Source organism: Pinus tabuliformis, chromosome 7, assembly GCF_031772625.1.
Source record: "Pinus tabuliformis cultivar Carrire ecotype Pingquan chromosome 7, CPIR1, whole genome shotgun sequence".
NCBI classification, from domain to species: domain Eukaryota; kingdom Viridiplantae; phylum Streptophyta; class Pinopsida; order Pinales; family Pinaceae; genus Pinus; species Pinus tabuliformis.
Genome location: NC_142293.1, coordinates 1,858,930,800 through 1,858,955,430, shown reverse-complemented (window position 1 = coordinate 1,858,955,430; position 24,631 = coordinate 1,858,930,800). Strand labels below are relative to the sequence as shown.

Sequence of the window (24,631 nt, the reverse complement as noted above, 5' to 3'; positions counted from 1 at the left end):
TTTGAAATTTTTCATTCCACATAAAATTAATATAAAATTTCACAAGAATAGTCCATGCTAGCTAGGACAAATAAATTCGACATAGATTTCACCATGCTAGCTAGGACAAATAAAATGTCATTTATATTTTTGGAACACATTATAAATTTAGAAGTTTCTCATTAAAAGCCTAAAAATTATAGTTTTTCCTGGCAATATCATGAGATGTTTTTATTTTTAGTGAAAATTAATCTCCATGCAAGCTCGGAATTAGATTTAGTTTGCCAAGTCAGCATCGCTAACGAAGAGCCATGAAAGCTGTACGGAACTCTGGCACAGAGCTCAACGGAGGTCACGATTTCAAGGGTCAGAGATTGCGTGTCCATCACCAGAGAACTAGAAATCTCGGTGCCTTCGTTATGGGTAAAAGCCACGAAGTACCCGTCGTCCTCCTCGGCATTTGGATCCGAACTCCGGGGCACAAAGAACATCTCACCGTCGAAGCAACCTTCGCCATACGACCTCAAGGCAACCATGCACTCCATGGCAGCCATCACCTCTACCATATCAAAGTCGAGTTTAACGACCCTGCAGAGTTTAGGCAACGGTGCTCCTATCGACATGTATGCGTACCTGTTCTTCTTGGCAACGAACCAGGGATTGATGACGCCCAACTCCAAACACTTTGAAGATAATGGCTTTCTGGATACAATCCTATTTCTCAAATTTATGCGGACCTTCTCTACTATGGAATGGACCAGATGAGTTCTCTCCACAACGTGCTCCACCGGTCGTACAAGTGGGCGACAATCAACACGATCTCGTCACCCTCGTCCCACGCGTTGAGTGAATGGAAGAAATTGAGGCCGAGGATATCAAACAATTTCATCGTGGTCTCGTCTATTGCGTAGTGCGGGAGAACGCCGAGCTGTGGGACCTTAGCGGGGTCGCAGCCCATGGGAGAGATGCCGCCGACAATCATGTTCATGGGGTCCACCACGATCTGGGTATCGGGAAAGATGGAATACTGCTTTGTTATCGCAAAATCGTGAATAAACGATGGTTGCAACATTGACATGATTCCGATGTCCAGTTATTTTTCTCTGGTAGGCGACACTTTGAAATAATTGAGAAATGGAGGAATGAAACTGCAACGGAAAGCGAAAAGCTCTCGCGTCTCGGGTTTGATATTGGGATGTGCTGTCATGGCCATGAAGAGTTTCCCATCGGAGTCATACCTGCCGACAGTGACGATGTCGTCGGATTCCGTGACCTTCATCGCTTACGACAGATCTGATTCCTCGAGCGCCATCAGTGTGCCATTGAAATATAGTGGATTGGTATTTCCCAATCTCGTGCCATTGAAGGGATTAAAGAGGCTGAGAGCCACTCTGGCATTAAACAGGACTCCCCTAGCCAATCTGGCGGCGAGGCTGTAGAAACCGGAAAAGAAGTTGGGCACCACCCAGCCTCCCGATGTCTCTTCTTGCACGAATTTGTGCGTGTGGACAAAACGATTGTAGAACGTTACTCGGCAATCTTTGATCATGATGGCGTGAAGCATTCCGTCACCCTATAAAAGATGGGGGCCGCCCCTGGGTACGTATCTGGGATTCGGCCCATTGTGGATATAAACACCGTCAAGGCAGGCAGGGAGAGTGCAAAGTAATGAATAAAGGAAGGATTCTGATGTCTAGTTATTTTTCTCCGAGAGGCGACACTCTGAAATATTGAGAAACGGAGTAATGAAACCGCAATGGAAAGCGAAATGGAGGAATGAAACAGCAACGGGATCGATCTTGGGATGCGCTGTCATGGCTATGAAGAGTTTCCCGTCAAATTCATACTTGCCGACAGTGATGATGTCGCCGGATTGCGTGACCTTCATTGCGTATGGCATATCTGATTCCTCTTCGGCCATAAGTGTGCCATTGAAATACAGGAGACTAGTATTTCGCAATCTCGCGCTGATGAAAGGATTAAAGAGGCCGGGAGTCACACTAGCGTTGAACAGGATTCCCTTGGCCAATCTGACGGCGAGGCTATAGAAACCAGAAAAGACTTGGGCACCACCTGGCCTCTCGTTGTCTCTTCATGCACGAATTTGTGCGTGCGGACGAAACGGTTGCAGAACGTTAGTCTTTGATCATGAAGGCGTGAAGCATTCCGTTAAGATGGTGGCCGCCTCTGGGGACGTATCTCGGATTCAGCCCATTGCGGATATAATCACCATCAATGCAGGTAGGGAGATTTCCCTGTATCTTGTTGCACACCACTGGTGCAGTGTCTTGCACGGCAGTGAAGTTTCCAGCCAACAAAAATCTTGGATCCACGGAAGGCCTCAGCAGATTATCAATAAATTTATTTATAAGATCATCCACAACATTATATAAAACTGCTGCTAAAGTGGCAGAAATGCCATTAAGCGGATTTTCTGAGGGAAGTGTAGCAGTGGGCGTGGGCATGGATTTCAAATCATTACTTTGAGATCCAGTGCCATTGACAACGGTTTTGTTCTTCTGATATCTTGGATGACTTGAATATGTCTTAGCATGAAATTCCCTCAAGATAATCTTCTTAAGCTCACTTCCATCTGGAACATAGATCTGGTCCTAAAACTTGACCAAGCCATCTACTGTGAGATGATAGTCCCCATTCCAATCACCTATACCATGTTGATAAAATCAATATACTTGTCATCCTGTTGTCCTTCCTGCAAAATCCGATCTTGTAAATATGTACCATAAAAACTCATAGTTGTTATGTGATTTACCTGTATCCTCCTACTAAGAGCATCTACAACCTTGCCCTCTTTACCTTTAATGTACCTGATCTCAAAGTCGAACTCACTGATCGTGGACAACCATATGGCTTGCTTGGCATTCAAATTAGGTTGGTAAAATATATACCTCGATCCACTGTGATCACTCATCAAGATGAACCTCCTACCAAGAAGATAATGCATCCACATCTTCAAAGCATGGATGATTGCTGCCAACTCAAGATCTTGTGTCAGGTAATTCTGCTCATGCTCATTAAGTTTCCTTGATTCAAGTATACTACATGTCCTTCTTGCATTAGGACTGCACCAAGCCCTCTCTTGCAAGCATATGTACATACCACAAGCTCTTTGTCCAGATATGCAAACAACTGCTTCAACTACTCAAAACTAATTACACATTCCTCTATCCATTCTAACTCCTTACCTTTCCTTTACAACGATGTAATAGGATAAGAAATATGTGAGAAGTTATTGATGAACCTCCTGTAATAACCTGCTAACCTCATAAAGGACCTTACCTCATCCACATTCCTAAGAGTCTCCCACTCCATGATAGCCCTTATATTTTCTGGATCCACTGTTATGTCTTCCTTGGAAACCACATGTCCCAAGTAATGTACCTTTGTATGAAAGAAACTTCATTTATTGAGCTTTTCATACAACTGATGTTCTCTTAGCAATCTCAATACTGCTGCTAAATGTTCGACATGTTCTTCCTCAGTCTTAGAAAATACCAATATATCATCAATGGATACAATAACAATCTTGTCCAGATAAGGACACAACAGACTATTCATCAAGCACATAAAGTAGTTGGAGCATTAGTCAAACCAAATGGAACTACAACAAACTCGTAATTCTCATACCTAGCCTAGAAAGCAATCTTGTAGATGTCTTCTTCTTTGATGCGTACCTCATGGTATCCTGATCTCAGATCAATCATCGAGAACACTGTTGCTCCCTTCAACTAATCAAACAAGTCATCAATCCTCGGAAACAGATACCTATTCTTGATGGTCACTTTGTTAAATTGTCTGTAATCAATGCATAACCTAAGAGTATCATCCTTATTCTTCACAAACAACATTGGTGCACCTTAAGGCGATACACTTGGCCTAATGTATCCCCTGTTAGGCATATCCTTCAACTGCAACTTCAACTCAACCAACTCTGGTGTGCTCATCTTGTAAGGCGCCTTTGATGCTAGCCCTGCCCCTAGTACCAACTCAATAGAAAATTCCACTTCTGTGTGAGGTAGCAACTTTGAAATATCTGTCGAAAACACATCCTGGAATTATTGTAGAACTAGGTACCTTCTCAAGACATTTTCATCCTCAACTTCCTTACCTTTGTCATCGAAAATATGCAATGCGAATAACACACATCCTTTCTTGCGATTGCATTTTGCCTACATAGATGTAACCATTGTAACTGATGTTTCCTTCTTCTTACCATGCAAGAATCTTTGTTCCCCATTTTCATCCAGACACTCAATAGCCTTGTCATAACATTCCACCTTGGTCCTATGAAGATACAACTAGTTCATTCCCAACAACATATTATATGATCCTAACAACAATACATTCAAATGTGATGATGTAGGCATACCATTAAAATCAAATGTAAAAGCTCCTACCTAGTGATAAACTCTCTTATTTGTACTTGTATCCAACTACACTAACCAAGATTTTGCATGCACTTATTTATTCAAAACACAGTTATCCACTAGGTCAAGATTAACATAACTATAATTAGCTCCAGGGTCAATAAAAAATAGAAACAACTTGACAATAAAAAACAAAAGCATAAAAAAAATTTATATTGATTTCAATAGTTATACAACTTGAAACAGGGTCAAATAATAAAATTACTAACCTAAACTCTATGCAACATGCAATGGCCAGACAACTCCAAAATACCAAATATGTGTAGAGGTTGTATATTTTTTTCAACCACACATCTAAATATTTGTGAAAAATGCGCTGAATACCACCATTTTATAATGCTAAATACCTAAGTTAACCTTATAGAAAAGTGATTATTTTAAAAATTGTTATTTTTCAAACCATCTTTTATTTTTTTATTTTTATTTTTATTTATTTAAAATAAATTATAAATTCTTTAAAAATAATGGGAAATTCAATTTTAATCAATATATATTAGCATGTGATAAATCTAAATAATACAAAATTTCTATCAAACAAAAATGAAAATAGATTTAATCAATTTAATTTCAAGTGTTGTGGTTGTTCCACTGCGAATTTGATAACTGAATTATGATAAGTTTTCCCTACTGTATAGTGATTCAGTCATTTTACAACTTTCAAGATACTCCATCTAGATAACTAATTAGTGGTCACTCAAATAATTAAATTAAATTATATATTTGTAAAACAATTAGGAAAAAATAATTAAGTAACCATTTTAATATTCTTGCTATGTATTATTAGTGTTCCTATATGAGATTATTAAATGAATATAATCTTAAAATTTATTGAAATTTGTAAAAAAAATGTTTAAATATAAATATAAGAATTATTTTGAGGAAAATATGTCTTACAGGTGTAAGATGATGTAAATTCAATAATGTTTAAAGTTATTATAATAATGTTTATTAGATTAATCGTTAGAAATCAACATGTGTAGGATGATGTAAATTAAATAATGTTTAAAGTTATTATAATAATGTTTATTAGGTTAATTGTTAGAAATCACCCTAAAAGAGAAGGATAAAAATTATATATATATATATATATATATAGAGAGAGAGAGATTATATATATATATATATATATAGAGAGAGAGAGAGAGAGAGAGATTATTTTGAATAAATGGTCAATAAATACATGGTTAAAATATTCTTTATAAACAAATCATTAATTCAAATTAAAATAATTATAATAATATAATTATTATAAATTAATTAAAATTAAAATAAATATAATAAAATATAAATTAAATTAAATATTTTACCAATTTTATGAATAACATTTCAATTTTTTCGTTCCACATAAAACTAATATAAAATTTCACAAGAATAGTCCATGCTAGCTAGGACAAATAAATTCCACCTAGAACTAATAAAAGATTTCACCGTGCTAGCTAGGACAAATAAAATGTCATTTATATTTTTGAAACACATTATAAATTTAGAAGTTTCTCATTAAAAGCCTAAAAATATAGTTTTTCCTGGAAATATCATGAGATGTTTCTATTTTTAGTGAAAATTAATCTCGATGCGAGCTTGGAATTAGATTTAGTTTGCCAAGTCAGCATCGCTAACGAAGAGGCCATGAAAGCCATAAGGAACTCTGGCAGGGAGCTCAACGGAGGCCACGATTTCAAGGGTCGAAGATTGCGTGTCCATCACCAGAAAACTAGAAATCCCGATGCCTTCATTATGGGTAAAAGCCACGATGTACCCGTCATCATACTCGACATTTGGATCCGAACTCCGGGTGTCACGCCCCTACACTGGCAGTACTCTTCCAACCGCACTATAGCGAGGTGTAGCACTACCAACCATTTTCTTTTCACTAATACTTACGATTGTAGACTACGCCTAACATTCCATAGTTTATTTTTCATTACCAAGTATTATCTTTATCCTTTATACAAATGAAAACCCATACATATTCATCATCAATAGCAATTAACACATATACAATTGCACAACAGTATAAAGGGAGGGGCAAATCCCTCCAATATGAGTCTGCCCGATATCAATATATATAATCTTCTTTTATAAGTACAAGATAAATCTTGGGAAACCCCAAATTTACACTTAGCCAAATTTCCAACTTTCGGCAAACTCGGTTGCCCAGCTCGTCGGCGCCTCCACGTGGTCGCTGCACGACTCTCCAACCCTTCGTTCACCTCGTCGCACGATTGTGTCATTTGCCCAACTTGGGCGCGCCTCGTCATAACCAAGTCGCCACACACGGGTGCCTTCGCACGAGTCACACATCCGTTCACAACTCCAACACTTCACCGTCGTTTCGTCGTGCACGACGTGCCCTACTCGAGTCGCCCATCTGCACGATTCTTCGCTTCGGCGTGCACAACGCACCCTCACCCAGCCGCCCATCTGCACGTCCACCCGTTCACCCAAACTCGTTCATCCGAACAACTTCACCTGAGTCGCCACACGACTTCACCCAGGTGACCACACGGCTTCCCCCGGCTCGCCTGAACGACTTCACCCGGGTCACCCGACGACCTCACTCGGCTCGCCCGAATGACTTCGCTCGATGACCTTGCCCGGTTTGCTCGAACGACCTCACTCGAGTTTTCTGCCCGATGACCTCACCCGAGTTTTCTGCCCGACAACCTTGCCCGAGTTTTCTGCACGAGTTTTTCGCCCAAGTTTCTCACCTGAGTTTTTCACCCAACTTTCCTGCACGATTTTTTCACCTGAGTTCCGCCCGTTGTGCGGGCTCATCCACGCACCGCTGAACTCTTTGTTCAAAATCGTGTTGGCCGAATGATGATGGCTCATCTCCTCAAACGCTCCACCAATATATATGGGTGGGTGGCAGGTTATGTCACCCGGCCGACCCACGCCCAATGCCCAAGTTGACTCGTTCAACATGTTTCCTTTGCCCGAGTGGAGGGTCGGCCCGCCCAACTCGTGGGACCACCCTCTCAACTCGCCCAACATCATATAAACTCGTCTCTTAGTTGTTTTACTTCGCATTTCGCACAAGCTCCTCGCACGTCCTTCACATGGTGAAGGTGACCCGGACCGCAGGTGCTTACATCCTCCCCCACTTGAAGTCATTGTCGTCCTCGAAAATATCTCATTCCAGCAACCATCTGTCACCAAGATCACCATACTAAGGCATACACCCCATCGGTATGTCATACATAGGAAAATCATCTCAATCCATGATCATAAACCACCCTGACACAGTATCCACATGCCGCTCCCCATCATGGAAGGCTGGCCCCTCCATCTCAAACTACATGCTTCCTGCAACATATCGTGTCGACCTCATCGTGTGTCGTCCTCGTGTGAACTGCTGCCATGATACTCCAACACAATGCTAACACATCTTTGCACACTACGCATCCCCATGTTTTAACTAGTTGGGTAGCTAATCCAACCATCACGTCCAAGCAATGAGAGTGAACATCCTCATGCCATCATCAGTTATTCCTCAGAACATCCCGTCAAATCCTCAACTCGATCAAGAATCCATTTCCATATAAGTATAAGCCATGCTCAAGTACATGAAGTAGCCCTCATCTCATCTGCAACATGTTGTCCATGATGTTTGGTACCAATGTGCTGCATGAAATCAACCGCATCTATCCCAACATCATCCATTTGTAAAACATCCATCTCCTCAAAGTGAAGAGATCATCTCATCAAAATCCGACTCTTGATGCACCACATCCAGGTCCATGAAGCAACCCCCATCATATCTGTATGTGCCATCCCTCAAGTCTGCCATAGAAACAAGTATACCCTTGTCTCATCTATCCATGTGCTGCCCATGATCATAGATCAATCAGCTCCCATGTGTCAAAAGTGGTTAAGTCTCGGCTCAACCCATGCCCAAGTGTTGCCACCAACGCATCATCATCGTTGTAAATCCATCACTCCTAAGTGTCTCATATCGATCCTCCTCATCAAGTCACTCTTTCAAGCTACACCCATACATGTACTGGAAAGTATGCATCCCATTCTACATCAAAGTCTCTGACCTTAGCTCCTCAATGCCTCAGATCCTCCAAGTCCACCATATATGAAGTCTCCAAAAGTCACAACAATCTCATGTCATTGTGAGCTCCATGAGTCATCTCCAACCAACATCCAGCAAGCATACAAGTCTCGGCCCAAAGGTCTCTGCAAGATGCCTCAGCTCTCCATGTAGTAGGAATGCTCCATAGTCTACTCACAACTCCATCCAAGTCCATGGCCTTGTTGTACATAAGTGCACAACCTCTCCATGCCGGGCACTTAGCCAATTCTCCATGTGGCTAAAGCATGACCCATTCCTCCGCAACGATCATCATGTTCCTCCCTTGTCACGGACCTTTGTACCTTATACCATAAGGTCACAAACAACCCCAACAAGTCCTGCAACAGTCAACAATCCTTGCTTCTCCATACAAGGTCTCATTGTAGACATCCATGGTAAGATGCTCCCTTGCATCGGCAAACTGATTTTTCTCTTCCCTGCATATAGTTCATCTACCAAATGCTCAATTGAAACACAAGTATCAATAATACTTACATCATCATTGTGAGGCTCCTCCATGTGAGTATCCTCATCCATCCATGTTTGAAAACTACACGATCCTGGTCCAACTTGATCAATCTCAAGTTTATCCTCCATCGTTGTCATATCTGCAACATCCCCAATCATCACGGCTTCCTCTTCCTTGTTAGCACAATCTGCAACTTCATCCTGCTCCATTGTCCAACCAAGTTGAAGAAGTTTGTCTTCAACATTCGTTTCCAAAACTTCAAGTTCCTTTCGAATCTGGGGATTCTCTTCTTTCATCCACTTGAACCTATATAAGGTAAGCAAGAGCTTCCCTTCGCATTCTTCCAAACCTGCCATGCCTTGTCGTTCAACTTGGCCCAAGCACTAAGCTTCACCTCCGCTAAACCTGTTTCACCAGTCACCTGAATCACCATGATATTCTACCTGTCACCTGCAAAACTTAAACTTCCTGCCAAGTCTTCGGTCTTCGTAGAATCAACTCCTTGATTCAGTTCACCAAGTTTCCTGCAAAACTTGGACCAGCTCTGATACCACGTGTCACGCTCCTACACTGGTGGTACTCTTCCAACCGCATTATAGCGAGGTGTGGCACTACCAACCGTTTTCTTTTCACTAATACTTACGATTGTAGACTATGCCTAACATTCCATACTTAGTTTATTTTTCGTTACCAAGTATTATCTTTATCCTTTATACATTCCATACTTAGTTTATTTTTCATTACCAAGTATTATATTTATCCTTTATATAGATGAAAACCCATACATATTCATCATCAACAACAATTAACACATATACAATTGCACAACAGTATAAAGGGAGGGGCAACTCACTGCAATATGAGTCTGATCGATATCAATATATATATAATCTTATTTTATAAGTACAAGTTAGATCTTGGGAACCCCAAATTTACACTTAGCCAAATTTCCAACTTTCGGCAAACTCGGTTGCCTAGCTCATTGGTGCCTCTGCACAGTCGCCACACGACTCTCCAACCCTTCGTTCACCTCGTCACACGATTGTGTTGTTTGCCCAACTTGGGCACGCCTCGTCGTAACCAAGTCGCCACACACGGGCGCCTCCGCATGAGTCACACCTCCGTTCACAACTCCAGCACTTCACCGTTTCCATCGTTTCGTCGTGCACGGTGCACCCTACCCGAGTTGCCCATCAACACGATTCTTCGTTTCGGCGTGCACAGTGCACCCTTTCCCGGCCGCCCGTCCGCACGTCCAGCCGTTCACCCGAACAACTTCACCTGAGTCGCCACATGACTTGACCCAGGTCACAACACCACTTCACCTGGCTCGCCCGAACAACTTCACCCAAGTCGCTCGACGACTTCACCCAGCTCGCCCGAACGACTTCGCCCGGGTCACCCGACGACCTCGCCCGAACGACCTCACCCGAGTTTTCTGTCTGATGACCTCGCCTGAGTTTTCTGCCCGACGACCTCACCCGAGTTTTCTGCACGAGTTTTTCACCTGAGTTTCTCACTGGAGTTTTTCACCCGACTTTCCTGCACAAGTTTTTCACCCGAGTTCCGCCCATCGTGCGAGCTCATCCACGCACTGCAGAACTCTTTGTTCAAACTCGTGTTGGCTGAATGATGATGGCTCGTCTCCTTAAACGCTCCACCAATATATATGGGCAGGTGGCGGGTTATGTCACTCAGCCGACCCACACCCAACGCCCAACCCGACTCGTTCAACATGTTGCCTTCGCCCGAGTGGAGGGTCGGCCTGCCCAACTCGTGGGACCGCCCTCTCAACTCGCCCAACATCATATAAACTCGTCTCTTGGTTGTTTTACTTCGCGTTCCACACGAGCTCCTCGCCCGTCCTTTGCACGATGAAGGTGGCCCGAACTGCAGGTCCTTACACCGGGGCACGAAGAATGGTTCATTGTCGAAGCAACCTTCGTCATACGACCTCGAGGCAACCACACACTCCATGGTAGCCATCGCCTCCACCATATAAAATTCATGTTTAATGACCCCCCAGACTTTAGGCAACGATGCTCCTATCGACATGTATGCATACCTGTTTTTCTTGGCAACGAACCAGGGATTAATGACGCCCAACTCCAAACATTTTGAAGATAATGGCTTTCTGGATACAATCTCGTTTCTCAAATTTATGCAGACTTTCTCTACTGTGGATGGGATGGACCAGATGGGTTCTCTCTGGAACTTGCTCACTGGGTAAGAATTGGCCACAATTATTACGATCTCCCTAGTCTCCATATAGGATACTAGAGGCATTCGATATTCTTCTTTCTAATCATCCCTGTACCAGTGTACTTCTGAGCCTGATAGATAGAACTTTCGCTGAATAAAATCCTTGCCACTTGCCATTTGCTGCAACTGATAGTTGTTTCCTTGTTGTACCAGATTACTTTAACGGGCATTCCTTCTGGTGCCTAGTACTTTGGTACCCCAATACTTGCCGGTTAATGCCGTTTTCATATCCTACTTTCCAATCTTGTAGTCAATGCAAATTTTCTATTAACACAGGAACATCACATACTGAATTGCTCCATTATATGATTATTTCGACCTCTCAGTATTTAAGTAGCTTGGTATGGGCCTCACTGAGGGTGAACCTTGGATATTCATTATTTTATTGTAAAGCCTTGGTTTTTGGAGCCATTTTGGCCAAAACCAAATACACACAAAATCTTTGCAAAACACGACCCTGGGGCAAGTTCTGAGACTCCTAGTATACAATGTCATTCCATGGTGAACCAATTATGAAATGGCACATGGTCTTTTTTTTGGCCACCTCATCACTGCTACATTACATCTGCCAAGTCCTACAAGATATCAGCCTTGGCTTCTTACATAAATTCCTTAAATTTTGGTATCCTAGTGAGTCGTGAGTCGTTTCACTGAGGTTGAGGAATTTCTCGGAGGGTCATAGTGTTTGAATCAGATTTTTGATGCTGGAAATAGATTCAGTACCATCAAAAACATCAAAAATGTCTAAAATTTTGAAATTTACCAACTATAACTTGAATTTACAGAAATCTTTACAAAATTTTCTTAAAATATAACTAAAATTTCCATAACTTTCAGGAAAAAACACAATCCCATTGCACTACGAATTTCGTAATATAAGACTTTACCTAACCTACCAAGTCATTTGCTATGTCCTTTGCTTCGACCACTCAGAACCTATGATGTGTTTGGGCACTGATATGTTCCAATCGTCTAATTACCCTATTAAAAGTGCTAAATCTACTTACCACGTGTCATTACTGTCCATCACCACGCCATCGAATCTACCACTTGACATCCATGTGAAAGTGCCGCACCATGCTAGCTTCCCTATCATATCAGTTGCCACATCATATCAGCGTAATGCTTTATGCTCCATTTGGTACCTGGTGCTCTAGTACCTCTGTATGGTTAAGCACTGCTAATCCTGTTTAGTGCATGCTATTTTTGTAAGGCAAAAAGTCACGGTAAAACACCAAATTTTAGCTACAATATTTTCAACCATTATTTCATACAAAACTACATCATTTTATCGACGTCGTGTTTTCCTTTTCATTTTCCTTTTCCCGGGAGAAACACCAAATTTGTTTAGTGTGGGCACGTCAAAGAAATGCCAAATTCTGTTCCTTGTGGTCTTTCCATTCCATGTAACACCAAATTTTGTTCATTATGGAAACATCAAGTTTTTTTTTATCGTATCTACAATGCCCTTTGTTGCTTGATTTTTTAGTTTGGATCTACTTGACCCTCAAAACTTCCTTGTGCACTACAACACTTCCTTTAATGAACATATTTTACTACAGACTTGGCCAACATTACTTTTGACATCAAAGAAAGACATTGTAATTGACATTAATGACAATGTATGTGTAACATTTATTACAAAATTATTTAGATTTGAGTGACATGATAAATTTAATATTATAAAAGATATATGGTATTATATCATGAATAAGAACCAACAAAAAGAAAGACATTGTAATTGACATTAATGACAATGTATGTGTAATGTTTATTACAAAATTATTTAGATTTGAGTGACATGATAAATTTAATATTATAAAAGATATATGGTATTATATCATGAATAAGAACCAACAAAAATATAGATAATTTTAGTATTTATATATTAAAATAAAATAAGGAAAATAAATTTAATATTATAAAATATATATTGTATCATATCATGAATAGGAACCAATAAAAATATAGATAATTTTAGTTTTTATATATTAAAATAAAATAAGGAGAATTGGTTATTCAATCTTATTTATACTTTTCATTTTCATTATATAATACCAAAAGTATAATGCTAATTCAAAGGGCCATATTTAGTAATCAAAATATTTATAAGTTTTGAACCCAAGACTTTCATTTCAATGAGACTTTATTTCCACAACCATTGCCAATTAAGCTACCCCAAGAAAACTTTATTTGAACATATTTATAAGTTGTTAAAGAGATTTTTGTTTGTTTGTTTGTTTGTTTGTCTACAAAGTTATTTTTCCACGATAAAATGATACTTTCTATTTTGAGATAAAACCAAAAATACATCCAAAAGCACTATATGTTCATAATCATACAAATCTAAATCACACAATATCTACAAAATGATTCTATATGATACACTTGTTCTTCTACATAATTATTTGAGCATAATCATGACATCTCAAAGATAAAAGCTATAGCAAAAAACTTTACATATTTGCTTTTTAGGAAATCTAGCATAGCCATGTGGCTTATTACTATGAAGTTGTTCTTACTATGAGAAATGATTTGATCATCCTTGAATTTATGAATGTATGTGTGTTTTTGGAAAGATCGAGGGTTCTTTAGATATAACATCAACCCATATATTTAATTCTATAAAGTAGGCATAAAAGAATTTTTTGTAATTGTTGGACAAATATTTTTAATGGCACAATCTAACTCTTCCACTTTGTGGCTATTTATTTATAATTTCACAATAAATTTTTTTGGTGAAATTATGAGTTTTTGTTCCTTAAGATGCATTATATTCATAAATAGATTCAACACCCTCACTGAAATTTGTGATTCCAACAATTCATATTGCTTATCTTTCAAAATATATTAAAAAAAATGCCAAAAAAACAACACAAAAAAATTACTGATTTCAATTACTATACAACTTGAAACAAATTCAAATAATAAAATTAGTAACCCATCCTCTAACATCCCATGGCTAAACAACTTTGAATTACCAAATATCTATAGCGGTTGTATGTTTCTTTCAACCACACATCTAAATACTCATGAAGAATGCATTGAATACCACCATTTTATTAATGTTAAAAACCCAAGTTGACATTATAGAAAAGTGATTATTTTAAAACGTGTTATTTTTCAAATTATTTTAAAATTTTATATTTTTAAATATATATATATATATATATATATATATATATATATATATATATATATATATATATATATATAATTAAAAAAAAATTCAATTCAATTCAAATTTTTATATATTAATGTTTGATTTAAATAATAGAAAATTTATATCAAACAAAAATTGATTCAATCATTTTTATTAGGTTTAGAGTATGTTTTAAAAGTGTTTTTTTTTTTCCTTTTCGCCAGTAATCAGGTGGTGTGGTTCTCCCACTACTAATTTGACAACTGAATTATGATAGGTTTTTTTTATTTATAGAAATATATTTTACAACTTTCAAAATACCACATCGAGATAGAAAATTGGTGGTCACTCAAGTAGCCATTTAGATTAGATTATATAAAAAACAATTGTAAACTAGCAATTGCACCATATGTTGCAAAGGAAACGCCGTTAGGTATTGGAAAGAGTAGCATAGAAGAAAAATATGTGATATGTTATGCCATCTAATTATAAATATGAATTAAATGTAACAATAAGGTTTGTTCCCAACAAAACATGTTTAAGACTAATTAGATTCACATGAATCATACAAATAAGTTCAAATCCTTTCAAAATTTTAAATCAAATCCAGCGCTTCTAATATATGTGTGCCCTCAAAGTGATGACTTTGAATACAAGGAAACATTGTTTTCTCATCTCTTCTAATATTGGTGTGCAAGTAATGACTTATGACCATGAACCAAATCTTCTTGCATGATAATCCTATTATACCCGAACCAAGACGTTGAATCCATTAGCAGTGATAAATTTGTAATGATGAAAACATATTGCAAGACTCAAGATGTGATAATCCATCATCTGTGATGTTCGTTAACGCTAAGCTCAGATGAGACATCTTACTCCATAAGTTCAAAATACTGAGTACCACAAACATTATAGAACAACATACCTTGATTCATATTTAGACTACTCAAATTTAGCAATTATTTTGTCATCCATAGTTTACAATTGTGGAATTTTAAACCATGATATTAACTCTAAATTTAAAATTTAACTTTTATGGCAAAATCTAGCATATCAATTTATGACATTTACAACAAAAACAACCTACAAATGTTGATAATTACTTACGAATATTTATTCCATAAATTTGTAGGTTTTAACCCCGTACAAAAATTACCTGCATACGAATTCTGCATACGAATTCTAAAACACAGAAAATAAATAATGCGAGAGTAGAACAAATAAAACACATATACACAAAGATTTTCCCCTGGATCCCAAAACCGGGACTCCCAGCTTGATTTTTCATTATGTTCCTTTCAATGTTATAATACATATTTATACATGCCGAAGCATCTAATACCATGGACTGAAAAACCATCGCGTCCAATACCTTGGACCGAAAACCATCGCGTCCAAAAAACATGTGCGAAAATCATGCATAAAACCATAGGTGGGTCTGCCCAACCTAACATAGGGTCCAAAACCAAAATTTTCCTGGACCCCATAAAGTGGAGTTACGGGTGCCCCTCAAACCCCCTGTTAACTACATGGAAAGAATATAACACAACCCAACATTCTCCCACTTGTTGTTTTTTTTCCACAGGGGGCCACAAGAGAGCTTAGTCATTTTTCCAACCCTGAAATGCCCATTGTCTCTCTACACCAAGAGAACTTCTCAGAGCTCACAAATTTTGTCAATGCATCTGCAGTATTCTTCAAAGTGTCCACCTTTACCAGCAACACCTTTTTGTCTTCTATCATGTCCCTCACAAAGTGATACTGAACATCAATGTGCTTTGTCTTTGAATGATATGTGGGGTTCTTTGCCAAGAAAATTGCACTTTGGCTGTCACAGTCTATCCTTATAGCTTCCTGTACTAACCCCACACTTGAACACAATCTCTGCAACCAAACTGCTTCCTTGCTTGCATGAGTGGCTGCCATGTATTCTGCCTCTATAGTTGACAGTGCCACTACAGATTGTTTCTTACTCATCCAACTGACTGCACCTCTAAATAGGTTAAATACATACCCACTTGTAGATCTTCTCTGATCCAAATCTCCAGCCCAGTCTGCATCAACAAAGCCATGAATATCCAACACTCTGTCTAATCCTAGTCTTCCTTGGTAGCACAAACCATAATCACTAGTGCCACGCAAATACCTGAAAACCTGCTTCATTGTTGTCTAGTGCTCCTTCCCTAGTTTTGACATAAACCTGCTCAATACTCCCACTGCATGTGCAATTTCTGGTCTAGTATAGACCATTGCATACATCAGGCTTTCGACTGCACTTGCATATGGAACACGGGACATGTCCTCTTCCTCTTCCTGTGTCTTGGGACATTGTTCAGCAGATAACCTCACACCTACAGGAATAGGAACCTTCACCGGTTTACTATCCTGCATATTAAACCTCTGCAATATTGTCTCGACATACTTCCTCTGGTTTAACCAGAGCTTCCTCTTTGCCCGATCTCTTTTAATTTCCATGCCCAAAATATAGTTTTCAGCACCAAGATCTTTCATGTCGAATTTGGAGGACAATTGGGTCTTCAAATCCTGAATAACTTCTTTGTAATTTCCAACCAACAACATATCATCCACATACAAGACTAGATAAATAACACAGTCACCAATTAATTTAAAATACACATAGTGATATGCTTTGCTTTTGGTGAAGCCAAGTCCCCGTATAAATGTATCAAATTTCTGATACCACATCCTTACTGACTGTTTTAACCCATATAGAGACTTCTTTAACTTACATACCATTTCTTTCTTACCCTTCACCACAAAGCCTTCAGGTTGCTTCATGTAGATCTCCTCTTCTAGATCCCCGTGAAGAAATGTTGTCTTCACATCCATCTGTTCTACCTCAAAATCAAAAGCAGCAACAACAGATAAAAGTAATCTAATAGAAGTTACCTTGGCAACAGGAGAAAATATATCACCAAAATCAATTCCCGACACCTGGGAATAACCTTTTGCTACCAACTGAGCTTTGTATTTCTCCACTTTTCCTTCTGCATTTGTCTTCTTTTTGAACACCCATTTGTTGCCAATGGGTTTCCTTCCAGCCGGCAAATCCACCAGATCCCAAGCCTCATTTTTGTGCAAAGATGCCATTTCATCAACCATGGCTTCTTTTTAGAGTTTTCCATCCTTTGAAGCCATTGTTTCCTTCACAGTTCTAGGATCATCATCAGTAACAGACAAAGCAAAATTTGATCAGAAAGCAAATGGACTATAACTTTCTGGCTGCCTTCTTTCTCAAACTGATCTTCTCAGAGCCGGAGTTTGTGGCTCTTCATCTTCTGATTCCTCCTATGTTGTAGAGTCTGATTCTTCCTCCTTTGGCTCAAACTCTATCTTCTTAGGTTCCTTTAGTTGGACTTCATGTTTAATAACATCTTTCACCTCTCTGAACACCACATCTCGGCTGTACATAACCTTCCTTGTTACTGGGTTCCAAAGCTTATAACCCTTTAAACCATCCTTATACCCAATAAAGATGCACTTTTCATATTTACTATCCAACTTTGTTCTTTTCTCCTTGGAACATGTACATATGCATCACATCCAAATGCCCTCAGATGTGAAAGAGAGGGTTTCTTACCAGTCCATACCTCTTATGGAGTCTTATCCTCCAATGCTGATGAAGGTGACCTGTTGACCAGGTAACATGTAGTATCCACTGCCTTTGCCCAGAATTCCTGTCCTAACCCAAAACCGTTGAGCATGTTTCTTGCCCTTTCCATCAACGTCTTGTTCATTCTTTCTGCAACTCCATTTCGCTGAGGTGTATATGGAGTAGTCTTCTTCCGTGCTATACCACACTTCTTGCAGAATTATTCAAATTCCTTACTACAAAACTCTCCACCATTATCTGTCCTTAGCACCTTTATCTTCTTCTCTGTCTGGTTTTCCACTAGAGCCTTGAATTATTTAAACCTATCAAAGACTTCAGATTTCTTCTTAAGGAAATATATCCATGTATTCCTTGAGAAGTCATCTATAAATGATACATAGTACACAGACTTACCCAGTGATGGTACCTTCATAGGTCCAAACACATCACTGTGCACAAGCTCTAATATATGTTTCACCCTTTTACCACCAGAGGGGAAACTCACCCGATTCTGCTTCTCGTATACACAATTTTCATAGAAATCAAAATCCAGAGAGCTATTACTCATACCTTCTACCATACCTTTACCATGAAGTATTTGAAGACCCTTCTCTCCAATATGTCCAAGCCTTTGATGCCGCAACATGGTCTTTTCTCCAGAGTCCACTAGATTTTCTGCTCCACTTTCAAGAACCATGGAATTGTTGCACTCATCAACAACAGTGCTACCTTGCAGCTTGTACAGAGTTCCAATCCAAACTCCCCACATCAATACCAGTGCTCCTCAAACCATCTTGCAGGTACCCTTCTCGAACACTGTTTTTATAGCTACATCATCCAACTTACTAATAGAAATCAGATTTCTGGCTAATGCAGGAATATACAGAACACCCAGAAGTGTTCTAACCCTTCCACCTTGCAGCTTCAACTTTACTTTTCCACGACCAATGATTCTAGCCTTCCTATCATCCCCCAAGAAGACATCACCACCATCATATTTCTCATACTCATAGAACCACTCTCTGTGGGGAGTGAAGTGAAAGGATGCACCTGAGTCAATCAACCATGCCTCATGATCTACATGTGTACTTGAAGAAGCCAAGTACACATCCCCACCTTCATCTGAGGTGGTTTTTGCCTCTGCAGAAGGAGCATCATCAGATCCCTTTCCTTTGTCAGGCGCTTTAGATTTACAGTCCCTTTTGAAGTGCTCTTCCTTTCTGCATTTCCAGCACACCACCTTTACAGGTTTTCCTGGAGATTTAGATCTCCCTCTAGATTTAGCTCTCCCACTCGATGACTTATTTTTGTTTCTGTTCTGGGACCATCCTCATACAGACAAGGCATCACCATTTTGGCTCTCCATATTTTTCCGTCTCATCTCCTCCGTCAGCAAGGCTGAGACTATTTCATCAAACTGCAAGGTAGTTGCATTGCTACCTATTGCAATAACCAGAGTATCCCACGAATTTGGTAGAGAACACAACAAACTGATGCACTTATCTTCATCTGAAATTTTAATATAACAGACGCTAACTGACTTACCATAGTATTAAATGCGTTCAGATGCTCTATCACCGAGTCTCCATCTTTCATCCTCAGGTTATTTAGCTTTTCTCGCAGAAACAATTTATTCACCACAGACTTAGATTGGTACAAAGTCCCTAACTTGTCCCACAAAGCCTTCGCCGTAGCTTCCCCAGATACATTCAACAATACTGAATCTAAGACACACAATCGTATTGTGCTCTTTGCCTTCCGATCCAACTTTTTCCATTCTTCATCGAACACTCTTGTTGGTTTAGTACTTGGATCTACCGCGATCCACTGATCTTTATCCACCAACAGATCCTCCATCTTGAGTTTCCACAACTCAAAACTCTGACCATTAAATTTCTCGATCTCTATCTTTCCGCTGCTCGCCATATTCTTTCACCACCAGAATCGATCTCGCAAATCTCCCACTGAACAGGGTCTACCACAGGGCCGAGCGAAACCCCTCAGCAACAAAGGCGTCCCCTTGAAGCCAAATCTACTCTGATACCAAATGTAGGTTTTAACCCTGTACAAAAATTACCTGCGTATGAATTCTACATACGAATTCTAAAACACAGAAAATAAATAATGCGAGAGAAAAACACATAAAACACATATACACAGAGATTTTCCCCTGGATCCCAAAACCGAGACTACCAGCTTGATTTTTCATTATGTTCCTTTCAATGTTATAATACATATTTATACATGCCGAAGCATCCAATACCATGGACCGAAAAACCATCGTGTCCAATACCTTGGACCGAAAACCGTCGCGTCCAATACCTTGGACCGAAAACCGTCGCGTCCAAAAAGCATATGTGAAAATCATGCACAAAACCATAGGTGGGTCCACCGAACCTAACATAGGGTTCAAAACCAAAATTTTCTGGGGCGCTCCCCCAGACCCCATAAAGTGGGGTTACAGGTGCCCCTCAAACCCCCTGTTAACTACGTGGAAAGAATATAACACAACCCAACAAAATTTTCTATGAACAAGATAAAATACTAATATCAACTCATTGACAAACATGAATTACTCTACCTTAAACTCTTTATATACCATACATTGAGAGTAGAGTGTAGAGTGAGTAAATAGTTTTAAGAAATGACCAACCTAAAATACTAATCACTACCCACAACTCTCTTTTGAAGGATGTCATCCATGTAATGTCAAGGCCAAACCTCTATACACTAAACTACAACTTTCACTATTAAATAAGGCAATCTTTCATTGGCTTTCACAAGGCTTTCACTGAACTAATGACAGTAGAACTACAACTTTCACTCGCTTCAATACAGTATGGCACCATATTATGCTGATTAACCTATTTCGGCAATGGGTTCTTTATACCCAAACAGATTGATTAGTCTTTCTTTAGAAAGAGATTTCAAATGAAATTGAAAAGAATGGAGAGACATTAAAGCTATTAAGGTTTCTTCGTTTCAGGTTAGTTGGTACCACCTAGCACGAAACTCTTTCTCTTCTGTTTGAATGTAATATATTCATATGTAACTAAGCTTCCCTTCCCACTTATTCTTATGACACCAAGAAGCAAAGTCCCGAAAATTTCGACACTTGAAGCACTTGATGTGGATCAAGTCCTTCCTTCCCTGGTTAAAGGAACCTAAATCCTCTTTATGATAGGTCTGATGGAAGTGATGATGGGTTGATGCTGGGTTGATGGGCTGATGTTGGTATGCAGGGCTGATGGTATGCTGGGCCTACTAAGGAAGTCTAAAACAAAAGGCAAGTCATTCAATAGATCAAACTTTGTAAAGTCCCCATCTGAAGGTTAGTCTCCGTAGGGAAGGTGCCACCAGTTCTTACAAGGAAGTGGTGCTTAAACTGTTGCTTCATCGATAGGATCTACGGGATCTACTTGTCCTTCTTCAATGACTGCTTCATCTACACCTGGATCTTGAACAAGCTCTAGATCTCGATCCTAAAAAGAACATTTTATCACTAAGCTTGTAGGAACATATGCAGATGGTGGTCCATAACTTTTAGTAACACCGATGTGTTCCTTGCCTGTAAATAGAATACTAATGGCAAAGCTAAGTTGTATCGGTGTGGAGTAATGAGCAATAAAAAAGGATATGAAATTGAAAACGACACGTGAGATCTTTGGTGAAGATGTATAGGGTCGTATTAAATAAACATTGACCTGACACATATCTCATTCATGAATGGCAGAAAATCATAATGACATATATAATAGATCTCATTCATGACAAATTGAATAATGACATATAATAGCAACATATACTAAGCACTCTACAATCACTGATAAACAAGAATTACTCTACCTTAAACTCTTTAGATACCATATATTGAGAATAGAGTGAGTAATTAGTTTTAAAAAATAACTAGTAAAGTTAATCACCATAAATAATCATAACAAGTAATTAGTTTATGAACAAATGTAAATTATTGTGAATTTCTAAGTGAACATATAGTTTATAAACCAATGTAAATTACTATACTTTCTTAGGTTGTAGAAGGTCTAAATTTTCTTTTCAAGTAGATTCTCTACTTTAATAAAATTGGTTAAAAAAAAAGTGTTACCATTTTTGTGACTTAAACATCGATTCTCTACTTTAATAAAATTGGTTAAAAAAAGAAAGTGTTACCATTTTTGTGTCTTAAACATCTTTTTATTTTTGAAATTTTACATTTATAAACATGGTTGCAATATTATATAATATATTATAAGATATTTATAATAATAATATATGATAATAATATTTTAACACAAAATTATATATATTAATATTATTTTTTAATAGATTTGTAATAATATTTAGCATAAATCAATAATATCAATAATATGACAAAATATTTAGATGCAAAAATATTATATATGCATACATGTTAACCGCCAAAATTATTTATTGCAAAATATATTTTAAAATTTAAAATTTAAATAACAGATTAATTAATAAACCAAATATAACTTCAAAACACTTTAAATTTTTTTCTCAAACTATAATTGAAATATTAATTAAACTTCAAAACACTTTGAATTTTTTTCTCAAACTATATTTGAAGTATTAATTAAACTTCAAAAAACTTTGATTTTTTTTTTTCAAACTATATTTGAAGTATTAATCAAAATTCAAAACACTTTAATATATTTTAAAATTTAAAATTTAAATAACTAATTAATTAATAAACCAAATATAACTTCAAAACACTTTAACTTTTTCCCCAAACTATATTTGAAGTATTAATTAAACTTCAAAAGACTTTAAATTTTTCCCTCAAACTACATTTGAAGTATTAATTAAACTTCAAAACACATCCCTATGGGAGGGATCTAGAGTGGAACAAAAAATTCCCATGTAGAGATTTCTCTCTGCAAGTGAATGTATGGTGACTTCACGATTGGTAAAAATTTTGAAAACATTACCAATTTTGAAAACATCGTTTCTCAATGTAAAATAAATTATAAATACATTTTTCATGGAATTAATAAATTATAAATACATTTTTCACTCATTCCATGAAAACTTGGGAAAACTTTCTATCAAAATAACTTCAAACATAGCTGCAAAATTTGGCCAAATTTATAAGAGTTAGGTTCCAAAATACAGTAATTTGTCTCCAAATATTTATAGAGAACATGAACTTGTTCTCATACCAGTATTAGATATTGAAACATTCCTGTATCTAGAGACTAAAGCATAAAGTGAAACTATCACAATATATCAAAACATATAAAAACAATAGAAGAATCAAAACACATGCCTATGGGAGGGATCTCGAGTGGAACAAAAAAATTCCTAAAACTGGACAGGAATAGTCCTAAAACTTGACTATAATAGTCCATGCCAGCTTGTACCAATAAACGTCATTTGTATTTCTGAAACACACCTCGGAGTTAGATTTGGTTTGCCAAGTCAGCATCGCTAACGAAGAGGCCATGAAAGCCGTACGGAACTCTGGCAGGGAGCTCAACTGAGGCCACAATCTCAAGGGTCGGAGATTGCGCGTCCATCACCAGAAAACTGGAAATCCCGGTGCCTTCGTTATGGGTGAAAGCCACGATGTACCCGTCGTCCTCCTCGCCATTAGGATCCGAACACTGGGGCACGAAGAACGGCTCACTGCCGAAGCAACCTTCGCCATACGACCTCGACGCAACCACGCACTCCATGGCAGCCATCGCCTCCACCATATCAAAGTCGAGTTTAACGACCCCGCAGAGTTTAGGCAACGGTGCTCCTATCGACATGTATGCATACCTGTTCTTCTTGGCAACGAACCGGGGATTGATGACGCCCAACTCCAAACATTTTGAAGACAATGGCTTTCTGGATACAATCCCGTTTCTCAAATTTATGCGGACCTTCTCTACTGTGGAATGGACCACTGTTTGGTAATCAGAAGTCTGGCAATCAGAAGTCTGGAAATAGTTGGATCTCGTGCTCCACTTCCCTCTTGGGCGATAGCCCTCTAGGATTCTGGAAAAAATTCTTCTATGCCTATGGCAACTATTCTAGTTGTTTTTCTATTTCTTAGTACACCCCTCCAAGGATGACTTTGCTCTCACTAACTCTTCTACAGACTAAAATTCTCATAAAAACAATAAAACATAATCCTTGCTAGAACTAATTAGTTTCTTGGTTTGGTTAGCACTTACTTGTGAATTTTTAGACTTTCCATTGTTTTTGTTGATGATGAAGGATTTCCCATCCTTAATGAGGCAGTATTGGTTGGATATTCACATGAAGATTGCATCTGTAACCCCCTCCTCCCACATCCACCCAAGTAACAATGTCAACCGGGGTAAACATGAGATGAGAGGCTACTATGATTAGATTCAAGCTCCTAGGTAACCTTAAGAAAGTAGAATTGATGAAACATCACACACAGTCATCCAACATCATCAACAAAACCCTCAGAAGACAAGTCAGCCACTCAGAAAGCCTGTCTATGGGTCCCACTATTTTTCTAGACCTCTGAGGCCATAACTGCTCTCATACTATGGGCAAGGGAGTGACCAGAGACCTAAAGTCGCTCTCATAGGCCTGCAACCTAGTGACTATGGACCAAACTTGCCAGTTTCGTGCCAGCGGCCCCAGGATTTAAGCC

General features: G+C 38.4%; 1 pseudogene; it reads right to left on the bottom strand.

The window, feature by feature from the left end:
* Window positions 1–255: 255 nt before the first annotated feature.
* LOC149255867 (putative carotenoid cleavage dioxygenase 4, chloroplastic pseudogene) lies at window positions 256–23,771 on the bottom strand (annotated as a pseudogene).
* Between the last annotated feature and the right edge of the window lie 860 nt (window positions 23,772–24,631).